Source organism: Phyllopteryx taeniolatus, chromosome 13 (genome assembly GCF_024500385.1).
Source record: "Phyllopteryx taeniolatus isolate TA_2022b chromosome 13, UOR_Ptae_1.2, whole genome shotgun sequence".
In the NCBI taxonomy this organism is placed as follows: Eukaryota; Metazoa; Chordata; class Actinopteri; order Syngnathiformes; family Syngnathidae; genus Phyllopteryx; species Phyllopteryx taeniolatus.
Window position 1 is genome coordinate 13,232,225 of NC_084514.1, and position 25,055 is coordinate 13,257,279.

The window sequence follows — 25,055 nt, forward strand, 5'->3', positions numbered from 1 at the left end:
GAGAGCAGAAGACTCCATTGATGTCATGAAAGTTCTCTACACTTTCAATCTAAAGTGTTAAAAATGGCTTAACCTCTTTGATGATGCGATGTTAATGGTTCAACAAACGTGCAATTGTTTTGGTCTCCCGAAAAAAGATGGTTTTGGAGGTACAAGGATTTCGCCCAACGCCAGCGATATCTGACTTAGTGATACTTACCAGGATCTTTTAGAACGGTGACTTCAGGCCAAAGGCGGATTACACCCTGAACTGGTCGCCAGGACACATCGAGAGGCATTAACATTTACACTGTCACTGAGTAGGAAGTGAACCCAGGATGCCTGCAACAAAGTCAGGCGATTGATCGCACCACTACTGGTGTAAAATCTTGTTTCCTCAAAATTGTGGCGAGAAGATGGATGCATTTTCAAAATGCATCCATCCATTTTCAACAGCGCTTATCCTGGTCAGGGTCGCGGGGCGCTGGAGCCTATCCCAGCTGACTTCGGGCGAAAAGCGGACGACACCCTGAACTGGTGGAAATTCAATAACACAGCTGCATACAGTCTTTTGACACTTTCTTGTGTCATTACTAGCCAGAGGATCCATATTCAGCAAATCAAGATGAATGGGTAAGATGTGTGTTCTTTTGTAACATCAGTTTATTTGTGTGAAATGTCTTGTCTGAACTTAAAAAAAAACACCAAAAATAGGAATCACATTGAGGGAAGTATACAAAGATCAGGCTGAGGTAAAGAAAGACACAAGAGTCCGTTAATATCGTTGTTGAGCCGGCTAAATGGAAGACGACGAGGCAAATGAACAAGCTCGTATCCAAATGAGAGGAGAGGCTATAGAGCCTAAGTGACAATTAATACCAGCAGTTCGTTATTTCGAATAGAAGCCACTGAAGGGCTCCAGACACTCAGGGCCAAATAAGACAAGTCCCGAAAGTAAATGCTGTCATTCATCCAAGCACATTTTGCCTGATAGGAATATACCACGCGCAGTCATGAATGAAACTCACTGAAAAAGACGTGGAAGCTCACTGGCCCACACATCTATATACAGTGCTTCAAGAAAAATCTTCAGCAGTGTGGCAAATGGAATTAGTACACTATGAACCACATAGCAGCCACAACCTGTGATTACAGACCATACGTTTGGCTCACGCTGGTTCAAAGTGTCTTCACTTATGGGTTCAGCCCAGCGTATTGGCAGTGGAAGTGGAAAATGAGTGGATGACACAGACCACAGCGTCTCAGAGCCGTCGCCATAGTTTGGTTACTCTTTGGCTACGTGAAAAGTTGAATGCACCTCCTTGTGTGATGTGCTTCAGTTCTACACCACCGGAGAGTTCAGCCACGATGTTGCTCATTTCATTCATTTGATTTATCCATGATTACTAGTGTTACCGCTTCATACGAAGTATTCGATATTGTCTTTTGTCGAAACGTGCTTTAATTATATTGAATATGCTTTTACATGGCAGCACGGCGGTAGACTGGTTAGCACATCTGCCTCATAGTTCTGAGGATTCGGGTTCAAATCCCGGCCCCGCCTGTGTGGAGTTTGCACGTTCTCCCCGTGCCCGCGTGGGTTTTCTCCGGGCACTCCGCTTTCCTCCCACATCCCAAAAACATGCATGGTAGGTTGATTGACAACTCTAAATTGCCCGTAGGTGTGAATGGTTGTTTTCTTATATGTGCCCTGCGATTGGCTGGTGACCAGTTAAGGGTGTACCCCACCTCTCGCCCAGATTCAGCTGGGATAGGCCCCAGCATGCCCCCGACCCTAGTGAGGATAAGCGGTACGGAAAATGAATGAATGAATTGTTTTCTTTTTTTTGATTGATACCGCTCGTCGTGTGCTGCAAGTACTCACTTGTTGCTTTAAAAACCCAAATTACACACATGAAAAAAATCCCTATTCTCTTCTTTTCCATGCTCTCTCTCTCTCTCTCTCTCTCTCTCTCTCTCTATCTCTCATACGTGTTCTCTATCGCCGTTTCTGTGTTAAATTGATGAGTTAAAGTCCCCTCTTTTTCTGATTGGTGTATAGTGGTCTGTATAATATTGAATGAATATTTCTCAATTGCAAAAACACAAAACCTTATTGTCAGAACCAAATGCTCAGTGCCCTAAAGCCAGTGCCCTGTTTGTTGAAGTTTCACTATGGATAGAGACAATCAGAGAGACAGAGGCAGAGTAAGACTAAGAGGTGGTCCAGGAGGAAGAGGAGAGGGAGGAGTTAGAATTCAAGGAACTATTACGTATCGTATTTCAGATGACTTTCGTAGGCCATGTACATTACCACGGTTTGACAATGAGGGAGGCGGGAATGCAGGGAGTGGCGCCCGACCTAAGAAAATTCACTGCGTCCACCGCAGTCGAAAGATTCTGAGACGTGAACAGGTAATTGCTTTTTTCATTAGGTACGAACAGTGCATGTTTATAGTATGACAAAATGGTGTTCCAATTTTCCATTATACTTGTAGGTCTAGTACTTTTTTATATTTTTGTTTTTTCCATTGTAAGCGGTAAACAGGATTTATTTTGTTTTGCAAAATGCATTGTTGTGAAAAATTAAGGTTATAAAGTATAAATAAATGTCTACAGCTTTTCATTGTGTTTTCTTTTTTTCTACACTGTGTGTGATGACTGTTCAGTGATGTTTTTTTTATTTTGATTGACTTGGGGTCTGTTTGGAGGCAATCGCTTTGTTTATGCAGGAAGAATCGGGTTTCGTGAATTTTTGGATTTGTGTTGAAGGTATTGAGAAAATCGGTGGAGGTTCCAAGAAATGTGTTTTAGCAACTGTGAAAAACTGTAACGGTGTCTACCCTACTATTTACCGTTTTAGCATGTCAAAATCATGTCTGCCCCCCCCCCCCCCCCAAATTAATTTAAACAACAAAACTAGTGGTGGACTTTTGCACACCATAGTAGATGGGGGAATTTTTTTTTTTTATTGTGCAACTGGGGTTCTTTTTTGGTAGTGGTGATTTGAGAAAAATGACAATACCAAGTGTACAGTAGCTATGTCAAAGCGCACAGGAGTGCATCCAACAAAAGCTTGTGAAAAGTTGTATTTTTTTATGTTTGGAATGGATTACGGGCAAAAATAAAGAGCTGTTACAAATGTGTTTCCATTTGTGTGGACACTGTGCTGCCACACGATGGAGAAGGTCAGACTATCACCTTTCTGCCCTCAAGTTCTCCCACAGCTGTCACTTCCATCTCAAACAGTTACTGTCAAAAGGCCCCGGGAATCACACAGAGTCTCTCTGTGAGATGTTCTAGTGGGAATGGATGATGCCTCAGTGCTGCCATCTTACTTCCTGAGACAAAGGTTCTGATCAGACTTGATTTCATGGTTGTTGGATGAAAGTCACCACTTTTATCAGTGGAATATCTTAATGTCAATGCTGTTTTCACAGATGAAGACAAGGTGTGGCTTGACGGATGAGTGGAGGCCAATTGCAATGACCCATGCACTCAGCAAGGGCCATGGTAATCAGCTCAGAAGTTAAAGGCGGCCCCTGAGATTTAGGTGTCACGCCTCATGGTTAAAACCACGATGCATTATGATTTCATAAAGCGCTCAAGGCAGCACCCTAACGCAGTAATGTTATTGACTTATCCTATAACTGGCTCAACCAAATCCGCCTGCTGCACTTTGCTTAATGTATAACAACTGCTGGCAGCTGGGCCCCGTGACAGCCGTGATAGATGTGATGTCACATGTCCTTTCTAACTTCACCTCCCCAAATTCCTCATTTATTGCCACATACATACTTATGCCATATGCCCAACATATGGACATCAGAACTATTTGATGGAAAGATGGCTCTCCACTTCCTATCCATTGGTGAGGTTCCCTTAAGCAAAGCCACACCTGTCACTTCTCTGATGCATGCTGTGGTACGGACCCATCACACTTGTGTGGATTGGTGTTTATTTTGTACTTATCTGTATCTAATCGAAAAATGAACTTCTCTGCAGGTCATAAAATACTTATTTTATATAGATAAACAACTGATGATTCTGTCACAATACGATTTGAACTGTACCCAGAAGCAAGCAGAGGCTGAGAGGTTTGTGGTGAAAGGTTTATTGAAGAGGATATGGAGATGGATCCTTGAGGTGTACTGGCGGGTTGTCGAGACAGGGAACGTGCGGCACGCGGTGCCGTGAGCGGGTGGATGGTTTGGCGGCATGGTGGAACAGGTCAACATGGCCGGGAACACGGAAGGAGCACTGAGGACAAGGACAAACACGGAGGTCTGCGTCCATAACAGTCCGGATGGTTCTTTTCCTCTTTGGCCCAGAGAACACAGCGTCCATAATTTCCCAAAACAATTTGAAATGTGGACTCGTCGGACCACAGAACACTTTTCCACTTTGCATCGGTCCTTCTTAGATGAGCTCGGGCCCAGAGAAGCCGGCGGCGTTTCTGGGTGTTCTTGATAAATGGCTTTTGGTTTGCATAGTAGAGTTTCAAGTTGCATTTACGGATGTAGCGCCGAACTGCATTTACTGACATTGGTTTTCTGAAGTGTTCCTGAGCCCACGCGGTGATATCCTTTACACATTGATGTCGGTTTTTGATGCAGTGCCGCCTGAGGGATCGAAGGTCACGGGCATTCGATGTTGGTTTTCGGCCTTGCCGCTTACATGCAGTGATTTCTCCAGATTCTCTGAACCTTTTGATGATATTATGGACCGTAGATGATGAAATCCCTCAATTCCTTGCAATTGTACGTTGCGGAACATTGTCCTTAAACTGTTTGACTATTTTCTCACGCACTTGTCCACAAAGAGGTGAACCTCGCCCCATCTTCGAATGACTACCGTGCCGCACATACTGTACATGGTGATTATTATTATTTTTTTTTATTCATTCAATTTTGGCAGGCCTTTTAAAAACACTCTTCTCTTTGATGTGCCAAATTTATGATTATTATATTATTCAATTTAAAAGACATTTTTCGGCCTCTTTGGTTCACATTTAAGCACCAATATTACCAGTCAAAGCTGCTGAATTTGTCACCAGGAATAAAAGGTTATTTTGCTTTTGACACCACGTATCAATAATCATCGAATAATAACCGCAGTGGCGGGAGGAACGTGTGTGTGTGTGTGTGTGTGTGTGTTTGTGTGCATGTGTTGGGGGTTGCTCAAGCTACTGCTAAATGCAAAGGTTGTCCTAATAAGCTTATTTTGTCCTCTTTCTTCCCATTTGTATGCGTTGTAACACATACTGGGTTATGTAGATCGGTTAAAAATTCAAAGTAATGAAATAATATTACTTTAATATTATGATACTTGGATAACATTACTGACTTCACATTTGAACAGGTAATAACTGTATTAGAATACAGGGGTGAGAACCCTAAATATAAGGTGGACCTTTAAAGTCATGTATTTTTATTATTATTGTGTTTGTTTTAAATTAAATGTACACTGGCTTATATTGAGGATCCTGACCTTGTTAATGCCACCGCTCCACCAGATCATCTCCTTCATAGCGCAATCATATTGGTGGACCAGTCTGGACATCATTGCCTTATGTTAGTACTACACTTGATGCTATGCTAATGGTACTGCTCAGTAGCGCTGTGTGGAGTGCCTGTATGAATCTTTCAACATGCTAAAATGAGGAAAAAATGTACTGTATAGCTCAAGACAGCTTTTAAAACATTGACAAGTGCCAAAGGGTAACTAGGGATTCACTTGTTTAGCACTTTTCTACCTTCAAGGTCCTCATTCACCAACTGATGACACAGCATCAGGAGCACCTGGGGATTTCGTCACATGGTCACAAGCGCTCAGGACTGAAAGGAACATGTGACTTTAAAAATGTTTGTATCCTTTAACCCAACTTCATCTTTGCCTCGGAGGTCAATGCCCATTTTGGAATGACCTTTATTGCCAAGTATTGCAATATTCATTCCACCTGAATATGACATGATTGCTGGAAGGTACCAATGCATCTATTGACTCATCCGACATGCTACACATGAGGGTTTTCAGCTCCAAACTCTTTCATTCACAAAACAACATGCCAAATACATTCCATTAGTGTTGTCATGGCATTGCCATGGCAACCACTTAAATCCCTGTCACTGATGTCGGCGCTGAGTCAACAGAGAAACTGTGAGAGCAGGCAAAAAGCAATATAAGGCTACGAAGAGGACATGAAGAGTTCTGTTTTGTGATTGAAAGGAAGAGGGTAAATATTTCATGTGAGCTGACCACTAAAGTGTTGAAAGCAACTGATGGAGGCTCAGAGAGAGAAAATAATGTAACTCACGATGAAGAGCTCGAAACAGATTTTAAACAGGCACACTTGCATACACATAGCAAGAGTCCTCTTCTTGCTTTGCTGCAGGCAAACAAGCAAAGAGCTGGGATGCACAGCAGGTACATGCTTTATTAATGGCTAGGAGTCTATTCTGGGACGGTGTGAGGCACATTTGCCTCAGAGTGCAAAAACAAATAAAACATGGGAGAAGATCACATATGTGAGCTTCACATGGCTGCAGGAATGGAATATTGGTTTTATTTCCTGGCTGTACAATGACAGAGACAAGATAAAAATAGATTTTTACCAACGTCAGGCGGCACGTTGTTCGACTAGAGCGTCTGCCTCACAGTTCTGTGGACCGGGGTTCAATCCCGGGCCTCACCTGTGTGGAGTTTGCACGTTCTCCCCGTGCCTGCGTGGCTTTTCTCCGGGCACTCCGGTTTCCTCCCACAGCCCAAAAACATGCACGGCAGGTTGATTGAAGACTCTAAATTGCCCGTAGGTGTGAATGTGAGTGCGAATGGTTGTTTGTTTGTATGTGCCCTGCGATTGGCTGGCGACCAGTTCGGGGTGGACCCCGCCTCTCGCCCGAAGATAGCTGGGACAGGCTCCAGCGCTCCCGCGACCCTTGTTAGGATAAGCGGCTCAGAAAATGGATGGATGGATGAATGTCATCTTTGGTGTATATGAATAATAACTTTATATGAATTATCTATGGCCTATTTGCTACCTTTAAACTCAATGGCCACATGATTAGGAATCTATAGAAAATCTATAGGACAAAACAAGCGATGTTAAACAATATCTAAAAACAATTTTTTTTGTTTAGTTTGCAGCAGCCTAAAATTGAATGAATCATGCTGAAAGCATGCCTTATTTAATTTCATGAGAGGGGCACAGTCACTGTAAAGGTAGACTTTTTACAGCTCTTGTCTTGGGTGTCATGAACTACAGAATACTTAATAGTGTGACCAGTGAGCATGGTTTATATTTCACCCTCTCACATACACAATACCTGGAAACATGCACAGGCATATTTCACTGTGGCCCTGCACAAGCACAAACACTCCACTGGCTCTCCAGACTCAGGGTTACATGATGAATCCATTTGCACAGCAGCACAGGGGAAAAAGCGCCAACATTGGGGACCATCACACATACAAAAGGTGAAAAAGATTGAGTCTGTAAATTGAGTCTTGGTTTTATTCCTTCAGTTAGAGTTAAAACAAATGGTTTTTTTTTTTTTTAAATGAATCCTGACATTACCCAAGAGAAGCAGTGTAGAAAGTGTGAGTAATATTGTATTCCTATATTCGGCTGATGTTCGGATGGAACAGGTTACTATGAGGAGAGTAAATTTTGATGAAAATGTGTTTATATGACTGGCACATATGACTGCACACTAAAGACACATTCATTTGCAGCATTGATTTTGCCGAAATGAAAAAACAAATCGACGACACAAAGTAATAGGAGCAACCATTGTTTAGTGTGTTGCCAAGTTGTTCTACTGTGTCTTGTTTCTTCTTGAGAGGATCAAAGCAAATTGCAAATTCAAAGCACCAAACCTTGTAATTTACAAGCTCTCACACACACACACACACACACACACCCTTTTAAGTGAAGCATGTTTAACAATAAAACCAGTAACCATATGCATGTCAATACAATTTCTTTTCATCCTGCTTCACTGTGGAGAAAATTGTCTGAATATAACAAGATTTGAAACTGTGAAAGGTTTCGTGTGCCTGACAAGTGAACTCGGTCATATTGCAGTTCACATTTCAAAGAAAAGCTGATTATGAGAGCGGCTGACAAAGGATGGAAGGTTATTTGTGAACTGAGAAATCCCAGCAGACCCGCTGTGGTAAGTCCTAATGCCAAATATGTATCAAGAGTAGAAGCCTGATAGCTTATCTAATGACTAACATACTGAGAGGTTCAGAGTGGTTTGTGCGTTAACCAATGTATGCACAGCTGGTGCCACCTTCACAATAGATTACCACAATGCAGACATTGCATGCACGCATCCATTACATGGCCTGAAAGTATCGTCCGTCATCTCTCAATAGCGGATGACACGTGATGTGAAATGACAGAAGGTGATGAAAAAAATGAGACTGTCTTTGCAAGAGAAGGTAGATTGTGTCAGTATACATATGTATCTTCAACAGCGCTTATCCCGGTTAGGGTCGCGGGACGCCGGAGCCTATCCCGGCTGACTTCGGGCGAAAGGCGGACGACACCCTGAACCGGTCGCCAGTCAGTCGCAGGGCACATATAGACACGGACAACCATTCGCACTCCCATTCACGCCGTCACTGAGTGGGAACTGAACCCACGCTGCGGGGGGAGCCAAAGTCAGGCGAGTGGACCGCTACACCATCAGTGACACATATATATATATATATTGATATATGCGTTTGTATGTTTGTGTGTTTGGTTGTGTACGTGCGTGAATCTGATCATCTTTCCACCATATTCCCGTCTCAGCACATTCCTGAGCCTCTTCCATGCGATGTGTCCATGTGTCAGGGAACAGCTTCCTGTTGTGGATGGAATGTTCCCCAAAACGTCTGAAAGAACACTCACTGTAAGTGATGTGGTAATGTACCATTAAAGTCAGATGACAACTGAACTAGCTGTAAAAGAACTCAAACAACACTCCTGCAATTTCCACTCAAGGTGACTTTTTCTCATCTATTTTCTTTTTCTTATGAGTTTCAACCCATGGTGGGGAGTTGAGGCCATGTATCAGAATCTGAGAGCGAACCATCCTTTCTTTTATTTGATGTTCTTGTATTTTTTGGACTGTGTACATAAATGACTTTTCATGAATTTTTTTCTGATTGTATGTTTTATCAGAGTGCCCTGAGCTCCAGCTCAAATACTGTTAAGCTCCCTTGAGGATGGTGGAGGAACCAGGCTGAAAAAACTACAAACAAAGAGAAGAAATTTCAGGGTGGCGGTGGCCAGAGAACGTGTATGCGAGGTTGAAGTTGAATAACAACGGACCAAACACGATGAGAAAATGTGCTTTGGCAGTCATGATGTAAATAACTACAACCCCATTTCCAATGAAGTTGGGACGTTCGATCGAAGGTCACGGCCATTCAATGTTGCCGCTTCCATGCAGCGATTTCTCCAGATTCTCTCAACCTTTTGATGATATTATGGAGCGTAGATGATGAAATCCCGCAATTCCTTGCAATTGTACATTGAGGAACATTGTCCTTCAACTGTTCGACTATTTTCTCACACACTTGTTGACAAAGAGGTGAACCTCGCCCCATCTTTGCTTGTGAATGACGGAGCAATTCAGGGAAGCAATCACGGCACCCACCTGTTCCCAATGGGCCTGTTCACCTGTGGGATGTTCCAAACACGTGTTTGATGAGCATTCCTCAGCTTTCTCTGTCTTTTTTTGCCACCTCTCTCAGCTTTGTTGGAACGTGTTGCAGCCATCAAATTCTAAATTCATGATTATTTGCTAAAAACAATCAAGTTGATCAGTTTGAACATTAAATATCTTGTCATTGTAGTGTATCCAATGAAATATAGGTTGAAGATGATTTGCAAATCGTTGTAGTCTGTTTTTATTTATGTCCCAACTTCATTGGAATTGGGCTTGTAATTGGCGTCAACTCCTGGTGAAGGTCTGCATTATCTATGCACCAATATTCCCTGGAATTGTCTCAAGATGGAGAAAGACAAAGAGGGCAATCTCTGCAGTGTTTGTAAACAGACAACCAGAGGAATCCAAGCTATGAAAACCCGCCATGAGTTTGGTAGTGTCTACACGTCCATGCAAACATAGTGAGACACATACACACGGATAACAATGCAGTGCGAACGCGAGCCGTTTGCAAGTTTAAGGGTTACAATTTTCACAGTGGGCATGTGTGCGTCTGACTGCATTCTTTTTCATCTTCATGTCAGGCTTCTTCAAGTGTCATTTTTGTGGCGCTTCCGTGCTCAGAATGGAAAACTGTAACCTTGAGTGACTCTGTGGAGAATTTCTTTCACAAAGAGCCACAAGGCCACACCTGCCTGAGTGAAAACAGCATTGGAATTCTGATGTAAATGGGCGACCCCAGTGAGGAGAAGCGGCTCAGAAAATGGATGGCTGGATGGATATGTGTTGCTGTTGTAGCGACACGGTGTGTGCTGGTTAGCGCATCTGTCACACAGTTCTGAGGACCGGGCTTCAAATCTCCACCTGTGTGGAGTTTGCATGTTCTCCCCGTGCCTGCGTGGGCTTTTCTCCGGGCACGCCGGTTTCCTCCCACATCCCAGAAACATGCGTGGTAGGTTGATTGGTACAGAAAATGGATGGATGGATGGATAATACATATAAGTGTACCGTTGCAAGAAAAAGTATGTGACCCCCTGGGAATTACCTGGATTTCTGCATAAATTACAAATAAAATGTATTCTGATCTTCATTTAATTCACAACGGTCTGCTTAAACTAATACCACGCAATTATGTTTTACTTTTCCATGTTTGTATTGAATAAGCCATGTAAACAGGACAATGCAGAATAGAAAATGATGTGAGTCTTTGGAGCTGATAACTGGTTCAAGCTCCTTTAGCAGCAATAACTGCGAACCAAACGTTTCCTTTTCCTGTAGTTTGCAGATCAGGCCTCCATAACAGTCAAGAGGAATTTCAGGCCATTCCTTTTTACAAAAATGTTGGAGTTCGACTGTCTTCTAGGGATGTGTGTTGTGAATCACTTGAGGTCACACCACAGCATCTCAATAGGGTTGAGGTTAGGACTCTGACTGGGTCACTCCAGATGGCGTATTTTGTTCTGTTTTAGACTTTCTGCTGTTGATTCACTTCTGTCCTTTGGGTCATTGTCTTGTTGGATCACTCATCCTATAATGACTTTCATTTGGCAGACAAAATTGTTTTAGCTTCTCCTACAAAATGTCTTGCCAAACCTGGGAATTCATTTTCCCGTTGATGATGGGAATGCATCCAGGCCCTAAGGCAGCAAAAAAAGTCTCAAACCATGCAACAAGTAACCTAATTCATTAGTTTTAATCATAATAACGCCGTTGCTGTCGCTAACAAAACAAGGGTGCGCATCACCTATTCGTTTATCGAAGCTGCTTTCATCAGACCAACCGACTCGAGCTCTAAAGTGAGAGGCGTTTTCATTGTTATTGTTTTCTGTTCCTCCTTGTGAGGGAGCATGGAACAACCGCATAAGTGATGATGATTGGCTGAGGCGGGGTCAAATGTCATTGTAAGCCAATCAGTGTCATGTTGCTGCCTTTGTGCCTGCTTGTGTTTGTGTTTATGTTTCAGCCAAGCACACATGAACGTGCTGTGTCATAACGTTCCCATGAAGTAAAAGGTTCATTTTATGGACATATGTACAAAGGGATGTGTGCGGTGTACAAGTTCTCAGTAAAAGAAGCCATACACAAGTTTGTGGTCTTTCTATCACGTTTCAACATTAGGTATTAGAAGTTCAATTCCAAGTCAGTTTCTGTCCAAAAGGCAATATGTGGTACAGCTGCATGAAACTGACCGCCATGACTCCAGACTCTTATGAAAGAACTGCTCTTGATGGGTGGCGTACTATTGTCAATAAAATCTCAAAGACAGGCTGATATGTAACATATATAAAGCAGAAGATTTGTCACGCATGTAGATGGATGTAAACCCCAGAGCACTATATGCTGGCTGTTATTACAGTAAATTGTCATTCCAAAGAGGCAATATCATTTCTCGTGACTTGTTATTATGATTTGGGATCATTATTGGGCACGTATTTGGTGTAGAGTTGACGGAGTACGTCCCAAGCGGGCGATGGGAAAATTTGATTCCAAGCACTTCTCCAGTAAAGTGTGCATTTGTTTGCACTGATGATGTGACCAAAATAGACTCACAACATACAGTACCTAAGTCAAACTTTAAAAGCATATCAATGCAATTTCGGTAGATTTATTTGCAAAGGTACTGGCGGCTGTGTTTACTATACAGCACTTTGCTCTGTGTGAGGAGCAACACTTTGACAACATTGTAGTCTGCACGTGAATCTTTTCACAAATGTTTGCGTTTTTACGCGGCAGCTCCACACATTAGGACAGAAGCCCGCGAATGGACGCTGAGTTAGAATCAACTTACTAATGACTGGTATGCACGTGAAAGTGGAGTCACTACACACTCATCGATCTCACCCTCTCTGGGGATTTCTTTCACCATGTCATAATGAAGAGTAATAGTTGGGTTCGCCGAAACTGCACCAAGCTATTTACCTCTCAGTCATACATGATTCCATTTCGCATTCCACTTTTGCAACGGACAATCAAAACTGCTGAAAAGATTGTAGGTACCTCCCTGGCTACCCTTGAGGACTTGCGCGCTGCCAGAACCAGGACAAGAGCGTGCAAAATCCTCTCGGATCCTCCGCATCCCGGTCACCGGCTCTTCCGGCTCCTTCCCTCAGGTAGGCGCTACCGATCAACGCAAACTAGAACTAGCAGACATTCCAACAGCTTCTTCGCTCTTGCCATCAACTTCTGGAACAGCTAACCTACAATTGCATTGCAACATGCTGCCAATTTCTTTTGTCTTGAGTTTGTTGTCACATTTCTGTGGGGCCAATTGTACATTACATTACTCGTGCACTCACCACGCTGCACTATTTGCATATCTGTTGTTGACCAATACTGGCCACTCATGCCAGAGTAGCATCTGCCCCATTTGCACACTGACTGAGGAGTATCTGCAACATTTGCACAATCAACATTGTCCCAGATTATCGCGTTAATAGTCACTTTAAACTGCATACACTCCTTGAAATCACCGGACTATTGCTATATTAGTCATGCAAACTGCTCTAAGTGCTAGAGAACTCTGCATCTTTTTGCACAACTGTCAAAAAAAGAAAATTAAAAATTGTACCGGCATTACCGGATAACTAGCAACCCTTTATTGCTCAGTGACTGTTTTTTTTTCTCAATGTCTTTATGTCTCCAAAGCGTTCTCTGTCAATTGACTGTCTGTTGTCGTACTAGAGCGGCTCAAACTACCGGAGACAAATTCCTCGTGTGTTTTTTGAATAAAGATGATTCTGATTGTGATTCTGATTCCTCCTGAATAGCCCCGAGGTCATACAGGAAGGAGCTGTGTCCCGTTGGACAGCAGAGCACATGCAAGATACAGGGTCGCTCATCCCAGAGGAACAGGAATGAACCTCACATGTTTTCCCCAGAGATAGGGAGGGATGACACATTGGAAGGATTGTCACCAAGAGACCGTGAGAGATTACAGGAGTCAGTGAGTCAGGCTGATAAACATTCAAAGAATTTACAACATCTGCAGGAGGAAGAAGCATGAGAGGACGTTGGGTAATAGAGGCTCTGCTGAAGTTGAGTAACGTACTAATAAGGCTGCAGACCAAACACTGATACTAAACCATTCATTGTGGGGGACAGTAGAGAGGTGGAGTCACTAAATGATTAAAAATCAATGTGAACAGTGACAATACATTCCCAGTTACGGACCAAAATTGTATGAAAAGTTAAGTGTTATTAGTACGAGCCACCCATCCATTTTCTACACGGCTTATCCTGTTCAGGGTCGTGGGTCACTGCAGTCAATCCCAGTTAACCCCGGACTGGTTGCCAGTCAAACACAGGGCATATTTTGTACATAGACAGACAACTATTCATACTCACATTCACAACATCACCGAGTGGGAACTAAACTCAAGCTGCCTGCAAAGAAGTCAGGTCAGCGAACCATTAGACCGTCGGTGACTTGGAGTAATTGCACTTTCAAAAAAACAAACAAACAAACAAACAAACGTGGTTTGCTGAACTCCGACGAACCTCCCCCAACTGCAGCCAAGGTATCTTCACTTGATGAACAACACATTTCCCTAACTGGATGTGAGATTTTGTTGATTTTCCACTCTCTCTCTCTCTCTGGTATTAAACATCCAACTTTAAGGAGCAAAGTCTTTCTTTTTGGTTTTGGTTTGGTTGCTCTTTACCATTTTGAAATAGTCCCACCGGTTTTGACACCTAATATAAAACAAACGTGTTAAAGGCCTTTTGACGCATAGACTAGTCCTTGAGGCTAACTGAGTGACCGGTCGATCTCTTTGCCCAAACGCGCCCGTTCACGCACCCCCAGACGAGATCGGACGAGATCAGACGAGAGCGTCTTCGTCTTTGACGTGGCCCCATCCTGGCTGCCTGCTAAAGGTAGCCATCCACCAATTCAATAAACAGAGCACGAGTGTTTAAGTGGGTGAGGGAATGTATCTTTGCAGCTTATTTAGGATATTTGATGATAAAGTCACATAAAATAAATCCCAAATTTACAGACGAATGCATTCTTCCTCAAGGAAAATTAGAAGAGTTAATCCCACCATTCCCACTCAACTCAGATGAATTTGATAATTTTTCCAATGGCTTGTATCAAACCCTTCACATAATTGACAACACTGACTTCTGGATTATTGTTTAACTGTCAGCAATAACCCATAGTGCACTTTTCAGACAGGTACGCATCATCAGCAATGAATCCCTGAAGAGCTGAAAGCCGAGAGTTGTGAAACAAGCTCACAAGGGGGACATTAATCACAAACGACCAACGGATTCTCACGGGCAATTTTCGCTTTACAATGATCCCAACATACGCACGCCATTGAAGGTCACGAACGGCGCACAATGAACCCGTTTGCGCGTCGACAGAAGAATATGTGCTCAGGCCGCACAAGAAGACTCACTCAGATAGTGCTGCTTTTGGTTTTAAATGTCAGTGTTTTATATACATGGCCTGGAAGTGTTTTTCATACAAATATTTACTATAATAATCACATGTTTACTGCAGCATAATGAAGGTTGGTGATAGACTACGACATGTGCCAACCTAAGTACAAATTGCTGCCGTATTGCTATTTTTCACCCAAAACTCACACATACAACACATAAGCAATTCTTTTTCATGTAAACATGGTATTTTGGAAAGAAACACTGCATCCTCACCATTCTGAGGCAAAATCATACAATCATACAGAAGGAGAACAAACAGCAGTCCTGTGGTCCTCATTGTTGTCTTGGGTTTGATGTTCTCACGGCACATTCAAACCAACACGGACGGATGTTTTCACAGTGTTTACATGGACAGACATGATAGCAGCGTCGTCTCCAAAAACGAACAGTGTTCAAATGTTTGCCTTTTAAGAATGTGTCATGTGACAACATTTGGAAAACGTACTTGTGTATTCGTCCCTTCCAAGCTTTCCTTGCCTTCCCGACACGCGCTATAGACTGCTGGCTGACGGAGTTTCAAGTGCTGGTGTGGCCGAGTCCTTTAATTAGTATGTAGGAAAACAATGGCGGGCTCGCTGAAATTGGTGAAGAATGACATTGCTTACACAAGTGGCTAGTTCAATTCCGATCTTCTTTTTGGGGTGATGTGTGCATTTGAAACATTTTGCTCCTAATTAAAGTCAAATGGCGCCGCATGCGGGGGATTCTCAGCTCATAACGCTTTATCCAAACATATATAACAAAAGGGTGTTTCCCTGGAGTGCTTCACCGAGCAGCTGCGAGAGCGCAGGAAATCGCACGTCTTTTGAGAGGAAGTTCCATCGGCACACGCGCGCAAAGGCAGTCGAGAAGCCCTGCCAACTTGGCCCGCTGGTTCATTCATAAATCTTGCACACACAAATTTACACAAGCTCTGAGCGTAGCTGGCAAGCCGAGCAGATGACGCTCACGGAGATGCACACACCTCTGACAGGATATGAACAGGTCACAAGTCTGCGGAGGCCGGGTTCACTTGTGGGGGGCTTCGAGAGATGGAGGATAGAAAAAGAGGACTAGGATCAACACGTGTAAATTGAACCAGCTCTCAAGCGCGGGGGTTTTCTTTTGTTCCGAACTGTTCTTGCCCCATTGACGATGCCATTGCAGACAGGGCAAACATTGCGCCATTTTCAACAATGGAGATGGTAAATCAGATACAGAACGTTATTTCAATTCGCTGGCGACTGCACTCGTAACCAAGATGGCACGTCTGTGCAAATGGACTGCTCGGTGACGCTGCAATGTAAAGAAATAAAATGCCGCAATGGTTGACTCACCATTTACAACAATGTTGCACACAATCTTTGTGGAAAAGAGGCTTGCATTATGGTGTTCAATTGGTGCGTAAATAGACATGTTACCTACAATTGTATAGTTTTGGGGTTTTTAGGGGGGCTCAAAGCTTTCAAAACAAATTGTGCTTCACTATCTCACATTCTGTTTCCTTTGTCATGGTGTTACTGCCAGCAGCTGTAGCGGATGTCACAAGGTATTTTGCGGCTTCTGAGCTTGTTTGTGTACATAGTATATGTTGAGAGAGAGAGAGAGCGAGAGAGAGAGACAGACAGACAGACAGACAGACAGAGTACTTTGTTCATCGTCTGTTCTATTTCCTGGTTGCAGGTGTTGCCGTGAGCTCACTTCCTGCCGGCTCGCCTGTGTGTGCATGTGTGTGTGTGTGTGTGTGTGTGTCTGTGGGTGTGTGTGTGTATATCCGTGGCCTCCAGCAATTTCCTGCCCCGGGGAAGAGGAAACTGTAGGAAACAGGATGGGCCTCCTGGGCAGGAGGGGTCAAAAAGGGCTTGGCTAAGTGGACGGAGAGGACAGTGACCCTGAAATATGGCCGAGGACCGCAGATGCTGTCTTGTTGAGAGCACATCCTTAATATCGTTGGTATTTGTTAAGAAATTGTAACGAATCACAACTTCACATTACAAGGTGCTCCTAATATTTATATCACGAAATAAAATATGAAGTGTCATTTCGACAAAAACAAAGTCACGCCTACTAGCAGACTGCTTATCACGGCATCCTTTGACGCCGCATTTCCTTATCATTTCAGTAACCGGCAAGTGCCACACACGTTAGTGTGATGGTGTGTGGGTTGCGAACATTCCCCTCGCAAACACCGCCGTCCTTCATGGGAGCAGATTTGTCGTTTTTTCTCAGCTTTTTTCTGTTCTACAAACAACCTGCACTGGGCATGTGTATACTGTTCACCCATTACTCGAGTTAGAGGAGAAAAGGCAAGCGAGGGAACACGCTGTTCGTGAATGTGTGAGTGTCTCTACTGCAGTAATTCAACAACACACAAAATGACACCATTACACTTTTCTGACGTGTTTGTATTTTACAGTTGTTGTTTTTTTTTGTAGCACTCTGAGTATGTGAATGAATAAAGTAATATAAGTAATGCATATTTTATATAATATATTGATTGAAATGAGTAATTCATTGAGTTGATTTTACTTTTGAAAAATGTGGTCATAAATGAATAGAACCAACAAAGAAATTGAGGGGCCGACCTGAAAGAAGTGGGTTTGGAAAAAGAGCCGAAGTTCCCATCACGTGATGACGCCATCGAGTCCGCAGCTTGTACGAGGAAGCATTCGCAATCAAGTGGATCCTGAGAAGAGCGGCAACAAAGAAGATAAGATAAGTGACTCTGTGCAATCAGTGTGACTTGTCTCTCCCTTTGAAGGGCTACAATTAAGGGCTCATTTAAGTTAAGGTGTTATTTATTTATCAAAGACGCATCGGATTAGTTTTAACCTGGAAATAGCGGTTGAGAAAAAAGATCATTTTACTCAGTTAGCAAAAAATGCTTTTATGTTTGAACTTCGTATTTCAAAGCTAAACAGGAAACCAACCTCAGTCTTCATAAATGATTTTTCTCTTTTAACAATCTTTCTTGCCAATTCATTTTTGATAGCTGGGAAGCAGGTTTATTTTGCGTTTATGATGCCCCATTTGTAAAGAACATCAATTTCTGGGATAAATAGCATGATGTGCCATGCAAAATGTATCAAATCTTCACTCAACCTTCCTTACAAAAGGTAAATAAACGGATTAAAATGACTGAACTTGTGTTTTTATGTATGTTTTCCACAATTTTGAAGATCACTTTTGGATATTTTTGCCTGCTATTACAGATCAAATTTATGTTTACCAAAGGCTGTGATCAGTGAGCCAAGTTCATTCAGAAGACTCTTCGCAAGCAGCAGGTTCTGTATAAAAGTATCCCAATTGTCCAAGCACCTACCGTATTGCAAACATCCCCCGCTGAGTCCCTAAAACAGTGCAAGACATAAACGCTTACGAAATGTCAGTTTTCTCAGAGGTTAGACGTACCGTCCAAGAAAAGTCATCCTGTTAACATTGTAACCGCGTTAATGTACAGAATAGCGAAAGGCTCATGTTTTCTGTCGTACTGTATTTCTTCACACAGACAAGAAACTTCCTTTCACACGCTGAAACTTACCATCGCCCTCTGGGCCAGATGGTATTCATGCATGCTCACATGTAGTCACACGCTGTACATGCTGACGCTGTAATGACTGACAACGACTGTATGTTCCTGTACTGCGTGATGTTTGTCTATCCGCACAACTAAATATACAACAACAGCAATTTCTTAGAACTTGAGGAAGAGTATGAGCACCTGGGATGCCTCCCAACGAGAGAATTTTGAGAGAATATGTCGAGACATCCTTTGTTTTTGTTTTTTGATCTTAAAGTGAAATTCAAAATGTAAATTTGAAAGATCACAGAGAAGAGTGTTGTTAACAACCCTGCCCCATCGAGTGATTCCAAAAAATACTACACCTATATAAAATGAGGCTTCAAAATCCTGAAAAAAAAAAACCCCCGATTCACTCCGCTCTCAGACGCTGTAGGCGTGTCGGCTGCATGTGCTGCAACCACCGCCCGCTCAAGTGTCAGTCAAATACCTGACATTTTTCGTACGCCTATACATCCCGACGTGCTTGAACGGTCAAAAGATATCAGCTCACGTCATTCAGCTTGTGGCTCACACGACACGAAAGACATTTGAGCACAAACTTCCTACGAGCTATATACCCACAATGCTTTACATTTCGACATATTACGTTCCGCTGACAAACTCGAAATACATTTAAAAAAAAACAGCATCAAGCTGTTGTGTAAATCGGGTGCATTTTCGGGGTGTAAACATAATTAGCTAGCTCGCTGCATGACGGAGTGGTAGAAATATGCCAGACAGCACATTGAACACAGAAGACTGGCTTTTATTATGAAGGACTAGTGCAACCCTGCCATTGGCATTGGGACCACAGCCATTGATCGAAGTGGTCTATCATAGCAGGATGATGTTACTTCAGTCAGCAAGTCTTCTCGGGCTGCACTGTGACATGTTTACATTTCCGCAGTCTGACAGTCATCGGCTGGCTTTTCAATCTTTTCATGCAATCATTGTGTCAATCATTACGACAGCAACCTGTACTTCAGAGGAGTATCCTTCAAGATAGTATGTACTCTACTCACAAAAGGTTTGAGAATGAACCTAAAATGCAATATTACCTTGATTTGTGTTTTTAATGCACGTCCACTTGTTCAATGTTTCACTACTTTTTACATATTTTGCTGTTCTCCAACAACGAGTTGAACTGCGAAATTGGCCACAGGGGTTTGAGCCATGAAATTTCCAATTAGAATTGGTATATGAACAGCAGAGATGGGGGGGACTCGGGCCAAATGACTGGCGATTCGAGTCGACTCGAATTGCCAGTTTCATGACTTGCGACTTGCTTGCCAAATACTTAAGAATGATTTCGACTTGCTCGCCAAGAGACTTGACTTTGACTTGAACTACATGACTTGACAAGTCATCTCGTGAAGATTTGGAAATCGGCATTTTAATTAAGACTGTTTGCCTTTCTTTTTTGTTCGTTTTTGCACGAAAGAAACAACCCTTTTGGGGGATCATTGGCGGCAACCTGGCCACGCCGTCTGCATTGTTGCGCACTTGCCAGGGTTAATAGCGACATTGCTAAGCGGTTAGTTGTGGAAATGAACATTTAAAACATTGCATTAGTTACCTTCTTGTGGATAAACGGAAGTCAAGAAAGTTTCTAAAATCTCGAGGGAATCTCAAAAAGCAGTGTGTGATGTTTCAGCCATAAATGTTTGCCATTTCAAGTGCGACTTTAATGAAGTGAAAGCAAATGCTGGCCAGATAGACCTCTTCACACTGTCCATTAGCTCGTCAACGGGAGAGCGCACTGTGTGCCGCGTGAGAGTGCAGCGTACGCACTCGGAATATGAATTGGCTGCTTCGGCAGCAGACTACTGTACTTGGGTGCTCTGAATTGCTGGCGAAGACTGAGGAACTCAGATGTGGGCCGTGCAGATAGCGCAACCCACTGACATACATTCATGTCAGTGGGATGAAAAAAGTGGCGATTTGCTTCTCTTAGCGCCGTCCCCCCTCTCTTCATCAGGCTCTTTTCCAGTGTGAGAGAGTTTTAGCCCTTCTGCACAGATCAAATCATCTTTCATGTGTATTTTTACCAACCCATTTCAATAAACATCTTACCATTAGCGCGCTTCTTGTAAATGTCGGAGCAGTTCCAAAAGTGCCATGTTTCTCGCCGGTGGAATGCTGGATTTTTGTTTCGCATCCCCTCTAAATCCCCTCTTCAATTCACTTCTCCTTTTAGTCCAACTGAGGACTCTTGTGACGCTCGGGATTCCAAGCTGCAAAAAAACCAAAATGTTTTTCTACAAGAGCGCTCCTGCTTAAGCGTGTGCTGTATATATTATAACCCTGCTGATGTTGTTTTTACACTGCAGGCAGGGGAGACGAAGAATACCGTTATGCTGCCAAATAAACACTCAGCAGATATTTATATAAAAGAAACTGTCACTCATTATGTTCCTTGACGTCCCATGCAGGATTAAGCACTCACGCCGGAATGATGCTGCATCAGGAGAGTGTGCAATTTACAAATCTGGCCCCGTTTAAGTAGCACCAGAACTCAACATCATGTCTTCAAGACGTTCTCGTTCCCCACACAAGATGAGATTTAGAGCTCAGTGTTGCAACATGAGCAAACAGTTGAGTGTTTATTATCCTGGAAGCCAAATATGTCCGCCATTGGTCAGTCAGACCACCCTTAAGCACAGCAAGCCACCCCGGTACTGGCCTGCAGTCTGTCTTTCAGCAGACTGTTGAGTGAGGCAGGCAATCGTGGGGTGTGGAACCACCAGAGCCACCCTAAAGTCTTCTTTTGGGGGGTGACGATAAGCAGACTTGCGCTAGAAACGGGTCTAAAGCTCAATCTGTGAAATGATTATTTTAGTTTGAGTTGATAAAAAACAAAAAAAGATAAAAAACAAAAAAAGGAAAACAAATAAAATCCACTTCAAGACCAGTTTTCCTGTTTTTCATTTTCAGGCTCCAAAATCAACAAACAACTACAAACGTGAAAAGTGTGTCTTTTGAGATAGTTGTATAGACAACAGCAAGTCAGTTTCTTCATGTGTTGTTTTCTGTTGCTGTTTTTGAGACCCTCCATCAAGGATTATCAGAGTCACTTCTATGCTTTCTATCTGTTGCTTTGGTATGTCAAAATTACTGCTGTGAAAAAAAGTTTTAAGAAAAACAAAGGTAGTGTTGGCTTATGACTTTTGCAAAGTAAATCAAGACGAGTCTCTATATTATGTGAAAACAGAACGATAACAGGGAACAAACATGTGCATGTGTGGTAAACACTCTTGTAGACACGCATCAGTATGCCCAAACCAAAACAATAGTCATAAGTAGAGACAAAACGTTCTGTTTTCATTCGGGCATTGTGTAAACCGACCCACTTTCCAAAAACGTCGACTGGCTTTTCAGTCTGTTCCTGCAGTCACTGGGAGCGCTCTACGTGTCAGTCAATAGAAACGCAGCACCGGCGATTGGTTGTCATGCCTCTCTTTGTCTGTACGTCATTTGTTACTTTCACAGCCCGATCTGCATCTTGACAAGTTCTGCCATCATTCTTGAACAATTTACATTGGAAGTGTGTCTATGTTTACGTGGTCATCATAGATAGAGAGAGAGAGAGAGAGAGAGAGAGAAAGTGAAAGTACAGACGGTGCCCTTGCCTTTTTCTTCGACTTTGTTGTCTGCCTGCATCACGATCATTGATTTTTCTGCACATCTGCATTGTTGGCAGTCCAAAAGGTGATATTGGAATTTTGATATATATCATGCACCCGACCGCCTTCTACATCTCTTTCACTTTGCCCTCTCGCCTCCGCGGTTTATTTTCCTCTCTCGTGCTCCTTGCCAGCTGTCGGCATTGGCAGGCGCTCATCGCCTGGTGACGAATGCGGCAATGGCTGTACACGGAGGAGTAGAGGAATCCGAGTTAAAATACAGACTGAATGAAAGAAAGAGAGGTCAATGCAAGGAAAGTCAAAGAAAGACAAAAAGAATTGTGTCAGAAGGGACACTGTTGGATTAGGCCACGGCCAATAATGATAGCCAGATGGGCCATGAAGGGGGCGTGGCTCCGGGAGAAGATTGAAAAACAAGATAGAGTGTGGGACATTTGCCGTCTAGTGTAAGGTTACAACGCAACTTTATTGAGACATTTCTTGTTACAATCGTGTGGGCTTGAACACATACGAGTTTCCAACACTGTATTTCCAAGTGGCACCGCTAGTTTACATGATAGATTGCATCACTCGCGGCACATCTGTCTCGCATTTAAATCATTTTCACCCGTGCCCCTTATTAACGATCCAGTGCCCATTCCCGAACCACGGACACTGGGAGATTACCTTGAGCAAAACATAGCTGTTTTACTCCAGCCCCAACAGAAATGTTCAGAGAACACGTTTTCGGACATTTGCACACAATGTGCACGTATTAAATGTCGAGGCACAACAATAGCACAGGGAGTCGAGAAACCTCACAGCACAAGGCCAGAACTGAAAAAACAAGAACATTTTATTAACAGGACGATGAAATGAACAGTTCTATGTGGATAACGCCGGCTTACGCTCTGCCTCTCAGGACTTGGGGTACGTTCTCGCTCAGTTTTTGCCAGCTATATCGTCACCTTTTTGAAACAGAAAGCAAAAAGGTTCACCAGTTTCATGTGCAACACAATAGCATGAGTTGTTACTCACTGCGTTCTGTGATAAGACCTGTTCAGGAACTGAAATAAGCGCCAATGAACTTGACAAAAACAAAGACACAACACACACAAGCAAACAAGAAAAAGCTCCCATACATTCCCCTAACCGCACACACACTCCCTCTCTACCTTTGTGTCATTGTGTTTCCCCTCAGTTTCTTTGTCTCCTTTTCTACCCCCATCTGGCGCATGTGGACTCTTAGTGCTAATTGACTTCCTTGGGCACCATCTGCTGTGTGACTTTCTACAGTAAACTGAGCCTGGCAAGCCATCTCAGGGAGGGACGAGGTGTGTGTTGTCACCTGTTCGTCTCACTGCCTTCTGCTGCCCAGCATCGCCTTTCACTGGAAGCTCCACGCATCAGCCCTCAGAGTGTAGGCCAACTAAAAGAGTGTTTGTCAGGCATAAGCACTTATCGGATTTTTAATCCTCAGTGACTAAAGTAGGTCTTTGAGGCAGAAACATTTGTTTCGTCTGAGCGTAGAGAAGTGCAGGCCCCTTTAACTAGATTCCTTAAACCAATTGCATCTTTATTTGGTATGGCTTTATTGGCTCTTATTTGTTTTCTGACTTCCAAGGCATCTGGTTCGCTCATAGCGTAAAAAACTATTACAAATCAAAACTCAACTTATTTATCTTTGTAAAACACAGTTCTTCGCTAATGTGTCGCTGCTGGCACTGCTGTAGAACTCAATCTTCAGTAAAAATACACAAATGTATTTGTCAAATACATGTTACTGGTCAGTCTTATTTTTTTACTGACTACAAATTTGGGAGGAGAAGGGATACATCTTTTCCCGAGTTTAGCATAGGACCTACTTGCTGCTTTTCCACTGCTTGGCTGTATTCTACTTGCCTTGGTTTGGGGTTGTCAGTTTTCCACTTCAAAAAAGTACAGTGGGAAACTACAAAAGCCAAACCCCACTGAAACATGCTGAAGAAGGAGGGTCTTATGTGTTTTTTGGCATGCGGCTGTTGACCATGTTATGGAGCTGGTAATTCTATTTGAGAGGTCACTGAGGGCAACAAGACTGCAACGACAGCAAAGGGGAGACTGTGGCGTATACTACAGTACTATACATTCCACACTAAGTGACAAAGTAAAATCAATTCAAAAATAGTTCCCCATAGTACCTGGTTTTAATGGTGAAAAAAAGATTTGAGCAAGAATAGTCCTGTTTAGTCTTGTAGGTTCCATGCAATAGAAAATTGGAATTTCTTTCAGGACATACTGTATCGAGAAAAATCTGTTTCCAACTTTGGGGGAACAGTTTGAAGAGGGCAATTTTATGTTCTAGCATGACTCTGCTCCAGTGCCCTACGCGAGACCCATAAAAGCTTGCTGAAATAAGTTTGCTGTGGGATGATCTAGATCAGAGATTGTGAGCCAGGCCATCGTGTGTCATAAGCGACAAGTGACCGCACAAATTTTCTTCTGGGTGAAGAGACAAAAAATCCCAATGAGACACTCGAACTGCACTGCATCAAGCCTGCGACCCATTAACCTCACCAGACTGTTGCATTCTTCATTTGAAATGCTTTTCCAGGCCTTCAGTGGAGCCTCTTTCAGTTGTTGTTTGTTTCTGGGGTTTCCTCCCTTCAGTCTTTTCTTCAGGAGGTAAAATGCATACTCTATTGGGTTAAGGTCCGGTGATTGACTTGGCAAGTCTAAGACCTTCCACTTTTTCCCTCTGATGAAGTCCTTTGTTGTGGGTCATTGTCTTGTTGCATGATGAAGCTTCTCCCGATTAGT

General features: G+C 43.0%; 1 protein-coding gene and 2 long non-coding RNA genes across 4 annotated transcripts in view; 2 read left to right on the forward strand and 1 right to left on the reverse strand.

Moving 5' to 3' along the window:
• Positions 1 to 21,978, reverse strand: part of LOC133487871 (uncharacterized) — a 38,532-nt gene extending 16,554 nt beyond the window's left edge. Inside the window, exons 1-2 of the mRNA XM_061795092.1 lie at positions 20,707 to 21,978; positions 17,657 to 17,757 (exon numbers count right to left, since the gene is read on the reverse strand). The gene's annotated coding sequence lies outside the window, so the exon portion shown is untranslated. The remainder of the gene's footprint in view (positions 1 to 17,656; positions 17,758 to 20,706) is intronic.
• On the forward strand, positions 1,551 to 11,965 carry LOC133487912 (uncharacterized). Its single transcript, XR_009791505.1, has 3 exons — positions 1,551 to 2,394; positions 8,480 to 8,882; positions 9,155 to 11,965. It is a non-coding gene; the product is annotated as an uncharacterized LOC133487912 (long non-coding RNA).
• The window catches only part of LOC133487873 (uncharacterized), a 55,074-nt gene continuing 47,217 nt past the window's right edge, over positions 17,199 to 25,055 (forward strand). For both annotated transcript variants that reach the window (XR_009791477.1, XR_009791476.1), the window contains exons 1-2: positions 17,199 to 17,408; positions 17,630 to 18,355. This is a non-coding gene — a long non-coding RNA (uncharacterized LOC133487873). The remainder of the gene's footprint in view (positions 17,409 to 17,629; positions 18,356 to 25,055) is intronic.